At 36.8% G+C, this 10718-nt stretch overlaps 1 long non-coding RNA gene across 1 annotated transcript in view; it reads right to left on the reverse strand.

Moving 5' to 3' along the window:
• The window catches only part of LOC136843568 (uncharacterized), a 92259-nt gene that overhangs the window by 43001 nt on the left and 38540 nt on the right, over nucleotides 1-10718 (reverse strand). Inside the window, exon 2 of the long non-coding RNA XR_010854587.1 lies at nucleotides 5860-6034. This is a non-coding gene — a long non-coding RNA (uncharacterized lncRNA). The remainder of the gene's footprint in view (nucleotides 1-5859; nucleotides 6035-10718) is intronic.

Here is a 10718-nt window from a genome sequence, read left to right on the forward strand (position 1 = left end):
CGAACCACATTATAGCGAGAAATGAATTTCTATCACCAGAAATAAATTCCTCTAACTCTTCATCAGCCGGCCGGGGGAATTGAACTCCGGCCCATCGAGTGACAGTCAGGAGCTCTACCGGCTCAGCCAACGAAGACCTTGTCAGAGAGAGAGAGAGAGAGAGAGAGAGAGAGAGAGAGAGAGAGAGAGAGAGGAACTGAGATTACATAAGCCAAAAAAAATTCGATTGCTGCATTCAGCGTCCTTTGTGCTCTCCGAAAGTAGAATATCACCAGAAGGCATTTGAAAGACTTGACAAAAAGTGCAGCCTCCTCTATGGTTCCAAAGCTCATATACTATATGGAAGTACACAAGAGTAAGGGCTAAAAAATACTTGAAAGGAACTCCTTGCTATGGTTTTTGTTTCGCCTTCTGCGTAGCTCTCAAACTTTCACGGTTAACGTAGCCATTTATTCTTTTTTATTTCATAACTGAGATTCCTGCATCATAATCGTTTATATTCAACATATATTTCTTAACGATTATCACTTAAATCTGATTTAAATAATGGATAAAATTAACAATAAGACATATCATGTCTAGTTTCTAGATTTTTCCCCCTATAGTGAAAATTTCGCTGATTCACTGTACAGGTGAAAGGATCAACCACGGATGCTGACTAAGCGCTAATTAAAAAATTTGTTGGCCACTGAAACATATCACCTTGACCACTGAGTTCCCTCACCTGATGTATTTTGGTATTTTCGCCAATTCCCAGCAACTTTAAAATATTGCAAACTATTCAAAATCATTCAACTCTAACTTCGTAAAAAAAAACACACTGATCCAAAACTTCTCTTTTGGATTACACGAACATGTAGACGCGAAAGTGACTGTGTTGTTATGGAAGTGGGTCAGGGAATGAGTTGTATTATCCCTCCTCTAGTGCTTAATATATTCATTGATAGAGTCAGGAGAGAAGTTTAAGAACATTCAGGAAGAGGAGTTGAGCGTGACGCACTTGGTATTCCGGAAGCAAAGTAGTACGCGTAATGTGTGTAATGTGTTCAATTAATGCATTGTTGGCAGGAAGATCCTAAGTTCTGTTTGCCTGCTTTCGTTAAACGGTCGTCTTCATCATTACACAGTATGGATAAGAGGCTATTAAGTGTAGTTATATCCATTCAGACACACTTAATGTACATAATACTTATTATATAGTAAACACAATTTTATAAAAGCGTTTAGTTATACGGTCGTCTCGGCTGAAATGCTAGAGCAAATTGCATGTTATTAACCCTTTCCTATCATTCTTATGACTTGGTTGATCTTCAATAACCACAATAAACTGGCGTTAAAGCAAACGAAGCGTAACCCTCCAAATGAAAATGCGTTAACAATGCGTTTTTTCTCAAATAGTAAAACTCCCTTTGTTCTGGCATGCAAGTCTGGTAGTCTTGGATACGTGCGTGACCGTCATGTCTGCCTTCGCTTTACTCGATTCGGATTTCAGACATGTCTCGGCGTTTCTTGATCACACGAGAAAGTTAAAATCTCAAAGTACCAGAGTTTAGGTTCGTATGTGTTTCTTGGTGATCATCCTAATGTTTTCGAAGCAAAATCCTTTTCCATCCTGTTTCTAATGGAACATTTTCAAATAAACATACCCTTTGCTTCTCATAACCTGATTGGAATCTGGTTACTTTAATTTACAAAAAAAACTGAAATTCACAAATCAATTTCCATAAAGAAATATTTCTTTCCAAATGTTTTTTAGACAAATCAACTATACATGTCTGTTTGCGTGAGGCCACAGCATACTTTCTTAGAGAAGAAAAACGACAGTTTTTCGACATGGTTAACAAGGGTTTTGCGACTTCCATAATCACCGCTCCTGCAGTCGATAGTTTTATTGTCTTTTTTTTTCACCTGTAGATGATCTGTTTATCGCTCTTAGCCTCTTGTGCTTCATATTTACAGACAATGTTCCCCCTAAAGGCATCATTAAGTACACAAATAAGCTTGTAACAAACATCTGTTAAACTTAGGCAACCCATTCCCAACTCATCATCAAGATAGGATTTAATGACCTCGTCCTTTTCTTTATTTCAAACTTTTTTTTATATTACTATAAAATTTACAGTCTGCCGTAGAGGAAGCTTTGTTTACCTAGAATTCTAGAAACCTACTTTTATAAAAATTGTGAACAGAACTACTCTCAAACTTAGGAAATCATGTGCGCCTTTAACCGAGACAGAGGAGCACTTAAGGGATAGTTAGTGAATCCTTCAAGGAAGGATATATTCCCTCAAATGACAGGAGAGCAGCTCTCTCTCTTGATGTCAACTATTAACACGTATGTCAGGTCATTCTACTCAGAAGGCAGTAAGCGATGCAAATTGAGCAGTGTTACCCTAGGAACTGCCAATGATTTGACCTACATATATAAAGTAGTTTCCGTAAACCTAGTATCATGTATTTTTGTGTAAGGAAAAGTAAAACAATACCCAACTGTCTCTTTATATTTCATTTAGTGAGATGAATATAGAGCAACTACTAAATAAACCATGCTCCTTAAAAATGGAAGGCTTAGATATAGAATCAAACACTCAGTCTGCTTTTTCAGTTTAACTATTATATTGGAATAATCTTAATTGCACTACCTCCGCCAAGAAAGGTTTATGTTGGTTCTGGTTTGTTAATTTGTTTGAATGTGGAGAGCAAGACATTTACCTTTACACGAGACGAAGCTTTTTGTAAAGGTGATAACCAACCTTTTTCCGGATGCTCCCTTAGGGAGCGGACATTTTTGCACCAACATTACTGTAGGTATTGGTTACCAAATTTAATACTTATTTTAAAAAAATCTGACATGAGGTTATTTCTTCTCTCTACATTAAGGATGTTATTTGAATCAGAACAACTGAACTTTTTTGGTTGTTAAAAGTATGTGCAAATAGCTAGGTCCTACATTTTCGTGGAATGCGGTTTCTGGGAGCTTTTACCATTTCTACTTTTTTAAAACATTCATTGATATTTAAGCGTAATGTCAATTAGGATAGTTTAATTGAATTGAATATAGAATTTAGTTCAAAGGCCAAACACTGGGACCTATGAGGTCATTCAGTCCTGAAACGCAAATTGACAATAAAAGGGTTTGCAGGGTGTAACATGAGGAAATCCTCGCAGCTGCACTATGAATCGATTGTTAGGAGAGGGTAGAAAGTAAAATGGAAGAAAAAGAATATGAAAGGAGGTACAGTAAAAGGAACGAAAGGGGTTGCAGCTACGGGCCGAAGGCACGCTGCAAGGAACCTTAAGTAATACCTACAGAGCACCGCATGAGGTTCAATGACGGCACTACTCCCCCACGGGAAGGATAGATTAAGAAATCTCACATGTTATAGGCGATACTAATTCCTTAAAAGCCCACCGCTTAAAAAGATCACAAGACAACAACAAACCTTCATTTACTTTTTTTTCACAACGGGGAAGCAGTTAATAGTGTCTGCTCCGGATACGAGCGACCTTCCGGAGAACATTTTCTGCTCGCTTTAAGCCCATCCTGGGAGTCGTTGGTCTTTCAACGCTTTTTATTACGATATTTACAGCTCTTAAGTTCAACCTATCTGGGATGAGCTAATTCCCAGAAGGCGCGAGGGAAACATGTTTCCTCTTGGCCACGGTCATTTTTCTCGTGACTTTAATCAAGTTTAAAACTCCCTCGATCTCCCCAGGGCTCTAAGATACACGCTGATAAAAAAGGAGTCTCACTGGATCTATGGCTAAAGGTCGTCTTTTTCTTCTTAAACTTTGATCAAGCGCGAAAGGCTCCATAAATAATCTAGGGGGTTAACTAAAATACTGGCAAGAAAAAAATAAGTAAAAAATGTGGCGAAGTTTCTTCGGCGCAATCGAGTCTTCTGTACATCGTATAATCAAGGCCACCAAAACTAGCTCTATCTTTCGGTGATCTCGGTACAATGCTGTATGAGCCGCGGCCCATGAAACTTTAACCACGGCCCGGTGGTGGCCTATCCTATATCGTTGCCAGAAGCACGATTATTGCTAACTTTAACCTTAAATAAAATAAAAACTACTGAAGCTAGAGGGCTGCAATTTGGTGTGTTTGATGATTGCAGTGTGGATGATCAACATACCAATTTGCAGCCCGGTAGCCTCCGTAGTTTTTAAGATCTGAGGGTGGCCAGAAAAAGTGCGGACGGACATACAAAGCCGGGACAATAGTTTTCTTTTACAGAAAACTAAAAACAGAAATTATACAACAAACCTATGAGGAGTTGTAAGGATGAGGGGAAAATATATATAACGTTCATATATATCATAGCTTAGACTGATAATGAGATGAAAAGGAACGATAATCTCTCTCTCTCTCTCTCTCTCTCTCTCTCTCTCTCTCTCTCTCTCTCTGATCTTTTGGAATTTTAAGTGGTAGCGTTATGAATATTTAGGTGCATCGTGATAAGCTGTTATATATCACGTTAATGCTTTACCCACATTATAATAACGAGATTTTTCTTATTACATTTAAATATACAGTATTACCTGGTTACTAAATTATATTGAGTTTTAGAACTAAGATAGGTTACCTGTAACATAAATCTTTCTTGGGTTTATAAATGACTAAAACAGGGGATTCATCCCTTCACTCTAGAGACTATCTTCAATTTAAGGCCTGTTGTCCAAAGAACTAGAATTAAGCCATGAAAGCATATAAAGGGAAATGATCCAACGAAGGTATGCTACAAAAATTCGACAAGACCAGAAGAGGCAACTGGTAGAAAAAAGTAAAAATGCAAAGAAACTTAATAGCTGCTGCTAAATAAACAAATCTCTCTCCCTATCTCTCTCTCTCTTTATATGCACATACACAATATATATATATATGTATGTATGTATATATATATATATATATATATATATATATATATATATATATATATATATATATATATATATATATATATTTATATTTTATCCTTTATAATATATTTTATCTAGTAAAGCAAATATCATTGTGGATCTTCGTTATGTACTTTCAGTGCTACAATGCATTTTCAACACACACACTCATACACATACGCACGCGCACGCACACACTTATATATATATATATATATATATATATATATATATATATATATATACATACACACACAATATATATATTTATTTATATATATATATATATATATATATATATATATATATACATAGAAACATACACACACATTAATATATATATATATATATATATATATATATATATATATATATATATATATATATATATATAGTGTGTGTGTGTGTGTGTGTGTATGTGTGTATGTGAGTGTGTCTGCTGAAAACACATTGTAGCACTGTACGTATACAGCGAGGATCCACAATGATATTTGCGTTAATAGCTAAAATATATTATAAAATCATTGAGTTTTCACCCACCACTGTCAGCTCTTTCAAGCTAAGCTGTGGTATGGCAAAGTAGTTTTCATTGTATCTATGACGCCAACAAGTTAAATTTGTGTTAGGGGTTGTATTTACGTCGCCATTAAAGTACTTATGGTTAAAAGAATACAGAGCCATTGTACTAATGATCAGTGCTAAATTAGGATGTTTGTCACGGAAAAACTGTACACAGATATAGAGGCAAGGTATTACAGATTTATCTGCAAGTATATATGTGCACAGAGAGTATGTACATGTATACATACACAGATAAATACATATGAAGAGATACACAAAAATTCAATTCAATACAATTCCACAGATATCAGTAAGGACATATGAGCATATGCTGCATGTTCCTGAAGCATCTATTCAATTAAGTACATGTACACAAAGACACACGAATAAACTAACCTTTATTATAGGGAATCACTGTAGATTTTCCTATAGCTCTCCTTTTGTAGTTTTCACTACGTTCCATTTCTGCAAAATCCGTTGACTTAGGAGAAGGTAGGAGTCTCTTCGGGGGATAATTCCATGGACGTGGAGACGTGTCTGGTGGGTTACCGTTAACGGATGCCACAGGGACCTGTGATAAAATTGTGTCGGTAATATATAAGCGTCTTCTATTAACGTTATTGTAATTGTGAAACAGTGCTCTCTCTCTCTCTCTCTCTCTCTCTCTCTCTCTCTCTCTCTCTCTATATATATATATATATATATATATATATATATATATATATATATATATATATATATATATATATATATATATATATCTTCTTCTTCGTTTTAACGTGGTTTTTCCCATTTTCTATATGGGGTAAGCACGATGCCTTCTTTACGAAGGACTTTGATTTGGCGTTAGGGTAGGCCGTAGCCTCGATCAGGTTGCCCTGCCTGACATCGCTTAGACCCCGGTAACGATGTGTACGTGTATCGTGCCAATCCCCAGCTCCCTTTCTCCCATGCAGCGAGGAGAACTGGGCGGGTAGGTCGACAGTTCGAGACGTGTGAGGTGTCTGTTATGTTTTTAGAAGATGTTGGAGTGGCTTTGTTTATGTGTGTATTAGTCTGTAACACTCATTTGCTTTTCAGCAAACCTATCTGTTGATTACATACGTAATCCCGGGTGTCTACACGGATAGCAAAGTGTCCGCCTTCACTGTGGATTTGAACCCGTGCCACGGACCTCTACGAAGCCCTAGGCCGCTGCTCTACCGACTGAGCCACCGAGGCTCTATATATATATATATATATATATATATATATATATATATATATATATATATATATATATATATATATATATATATATATATATATATATATATATCTACATATTTATATATATATATTTCAAATTTAGATACATATTTTCATAGCTGAATCATTCTCACCGTCACCATTATAATGTAATGCTCCAGCGGTTGTTATATTTTGACAGCTTTCCTGTCACAGTATTTGTAGATGAAATATCCAAAATATGACGATGTTCTCATTAGCTCTTCCACAGAGGAAGACCTTTTTATTTTCCAGCAAAATGTATGACAGATTTATAATAATTATCATTAGAATATATGATTTCTTTTAAACACGCATTATTGCAGGAATTCTATAATAATAATAATAATAATAATAATAATAATAATAATAATTATTATTATTATTATTATTATTCAGAAGGTGAAACCTATTCATATGGAACAAGCGCAGAGGGACCCCTGATTTGGAATTCAATCTTCCAAAGAAGTAAGAGGAGGTAAAAGGAAATACAGAAAGAAGAGATCTCACTCATTTAAAAAGAAAAAAAACAATAAATTAATAAATAGATAAAACTGTATTAAAATGCAAGGAGAATAGTATTTGGGTAGTAACGCTTTGTATCTTCGCTTGAACTTCTGAAGTTCCAATAGCATTACATCCTCAGGGAGGCTGTTCCACAGTCCAGCGGTGTAAGGAATAAAGGACCTCTGCATATTGGTGCTGCTGTTCGGTAAATCTGGTTGCTCTCGGCAGTTAAAGGGGATCAGGGATCAGTTGTGAACGTGAAAGATCTCTGCTACAATACAAGTTATGAAAAAGTGACAAACAAGAGACCATCCGTCGATAACTGCTACTATTAGGGAACAGAAACCTATCACCACGAACCATTCCATCTAAAAAGAGATAAATCTCTGGCAGAAGCGGACATCCACACCGGAGAACAGTATTCTAGTAAGGAGTACAAATGACCTAAAACAGGTTGCATTGATTTTATCACTGTTATAAATATATGAGGCCTTATGAACAATACCTAACTTCCGTGCGGCATTTGCTGAAACTTTCATTAGATGTTTCTCAAAAGTTAAACGTGAGTCAAAACGTACATCTAGAATAGTTGAAGTTTCAGGCTCATTCGGCAAAGTTCCATCCACCTGAAGGGGAGGACGGGTTGGAAAATCTGTACGAGATCTGCTAATCAAGAGTGTTTTCGTTTTACCGAGTTAAGCCCCATACCCCACTGACTGCACCATTCACTGATCCTCTCCAGGCTGGGGGCAGCTTTATTTCTCATAAGTGGAGACTACTACACTTACAAGTATTGCATCATCGGCATACTGAACAATCTTGTTTTCCAGGCCAACAACCATATCACTTATATGCATTAAAAATAACAGTGGACCAAGAGCACTACCTTGTGGAACTCCAGACACAATAGGTCTTGGCTCACTAAAGATCCTGTCCACAGGAACTCGCTATTGCCTACCTGTAATAAAATCTTGAAGTCATCCTAAAACAAATCCACCTACTCCAAGATTTTAAAGTTTATAGATAACTGCCTTATGATTTACTAAATCGAAAGCAGCACTAAAATTAATGCATTACTCGGCGCTCAAAACCCTTATCAAGGTTCTCTTGCAAATGGCATGTCAAGTCTAAAAGAGCATTGCAAGTACCTAATGTTTCCTATATGCATATTGACTATCAGCTAACAAACCTTTAGATTCCCCATAATCATATAGCGGCTTAAAAATAAGTTTTTCAGCAACTTTGGAGAGCACAGGGAGAACAGAGATTGGCCTGTAGTTACTGCAGTCTGCAAATATGGCACTCTTTGTAACTGGGATTGCATTACTAAGCTTGCGCTCAACTGCAAAAATGCTACGTCGACATAAAAATCTATAGAATCTACTAATCTTGGGAGACAACACACTAGAAGCTGTTTTAAAAAACAAAGGGAAGAAACCATCAGGATCTTCTCCACCTCATCTATCAAGGTTATCCAGAATTTTCTTAACATCCCTGGAGCAAAATGCAAATTTTGTAACAGGTTCAGGATGACAAGTATCAGGGGAAAAGGACATCCTCAGCTGATTGCTTAGCTTCAAAAGCCCGACGAATCAGTTCAGCCTTTTCCCTAGGACCAGCAACCAATCTACCATCATCTGTTAGGTAGATGATAGATGATGCCATTTTTGTCCACCGCAGATGAGACTGAGTAATTCTTTTGAGTTTCCCTTACTCTCGGCTGTATGGTAAATTCTATTCGCACCACAGCAAGACTCAACAAAAATGTGTTATTTTCTTTTGAACGATCTCGTTTCCATGCGTCTGTTTGTTATGGTAGTCTCGTTTACATGTATCATCAAACTATGGCTTGTCATTTGTCCTAAATTTGATGACCTCTCTAGTGACCTATCTTATCAAAATAGCCATCAGCATTTCATTTAACTTTTTCTTGGGATGAGGATTTAATATAGTATATGAATTATTAAGTGCCTGACAAGATTCAGTAATGTGATCCCAATTGGCTCTAGATTTGGGCTAAGTGTTTTTCCAATGGTGGCATTAGGAATATACTGACTGACAGATATGCCCATCTCATTGGTGCAATGATCAGAACCACCTATACAGCCACAGACCTTGGACTCCGCAATAGCTGGAACATCTGTGAATAGGAGATCTAATCTGTTACCAGAAAAGTTCGTGGGTTCTTCAATTAGCCGGACAAAATCGGAGGATACATAGAACTCAAGAGCAGACTGGCCATGTTGATCTGTGGAATTAGAATTTAGCCACTCGTTCTGCTTTGCATTAGTCTCCACAAATAGCGAGTGAAGCTTTTGAATCCTGTGACTGAGCCATACTAATCCTTTCCAAAAGACAGTCGTATATAGAATCATTGATATTTGGATTGCGGTAAACAGCAAATATGTAAACATTGTAGAACTTACTGTAAATTTTCAAAAAAAGAACTTCATGGCAACTACTCTCCAATTTTTTCTGACGATAAGTAGGTCGTCCGGACTTGTATACAGCCATACCCTGCGTATGTGGGATGTTACGGTATTAACCTTTTGACTTGTTACTTCTTGCTAGTCTCAGATATAATCATCAAATCACAGTTACGGGCAAAACTCTGGAGATCAAGAAGCTTGACCTTAAGCCCCGAATATTTGAGTAAAGTACTTTGCAGTTTTCCTTACTATAATAAGTAACAGGCCCAGGGTTCAGCTCAAAGTCTCCCGAAAGAATTAGAATTAACAACATAAAATTAGTATCAAAACTTATAAATAGACTCATAACAACAGTAACATTGTAAAAGTCAACAACAATAAACAACAATACCACCAACAACAGTTTTTACATTATTTAAAAATATTTAATTGAAAGTATAAATAGACGTAACCATACGTCATTGAAAAAAGTGCCATAAGAAACTGGTCGACATGATTGGGCTGGCACACCTTGGAAGACAAAATAAAACCGCCAGGTTTGAAACAACAACAGGTGGAGGACAGTCAAGATGAATTTAGAAATAAAATGCTCAGAAGGAAAAGATTAGGTACAGACGAAGGCACTTTCCTGATAATCCACCAAGAAACTTTTGCTTTCTCATCAGCCTGTCCTACCCACTATCGAAAAACAGGAAAGTGAACGAAAAAGAGGATATATGCCTAACTGTCCCCTCAGGCAAGGGAACTCGAACTCGAGACCATGTAAGGCCACGGCACAATGGCTATATGGCACAGTTCAAAGTTGGAGAACAAGGTTTGTATTTAGAGCAATCTTCTCTTAGAAGAGTTGCCTACCAAGGATAAAGAGTACCTTCTATCCGCTGGTTTGATTTCAGGGTGTCCTTCTCCTAGAAGAGTTGCCTGCCAAGGCTAAAGAGTCTCAACTGCACTAACTCGTGTAGGCAGGGACGTCACACCCTGAAGTGAATGTTGCTAAGAAAAGCCACTACCCAATAATAATAATAATAATAATAATAATAATAATAATAATAA

Source organism: Macrobrachium rosenbergii, chromosome 11 (assembly GCF_040412425.1).
Source record: "Macrobrachium rosenbergii isolate ZJJX-2024 chromosome 11, ASM4041242v1, whole genome shotgun sequence".
NCBI classification, from domain to species: Eukaryota; Metazoa; Arthropoda; class Malacostraca; order Decapoda; family Palaemonidae; genus Macrobrachium; species Macrobrachium rosenbergii.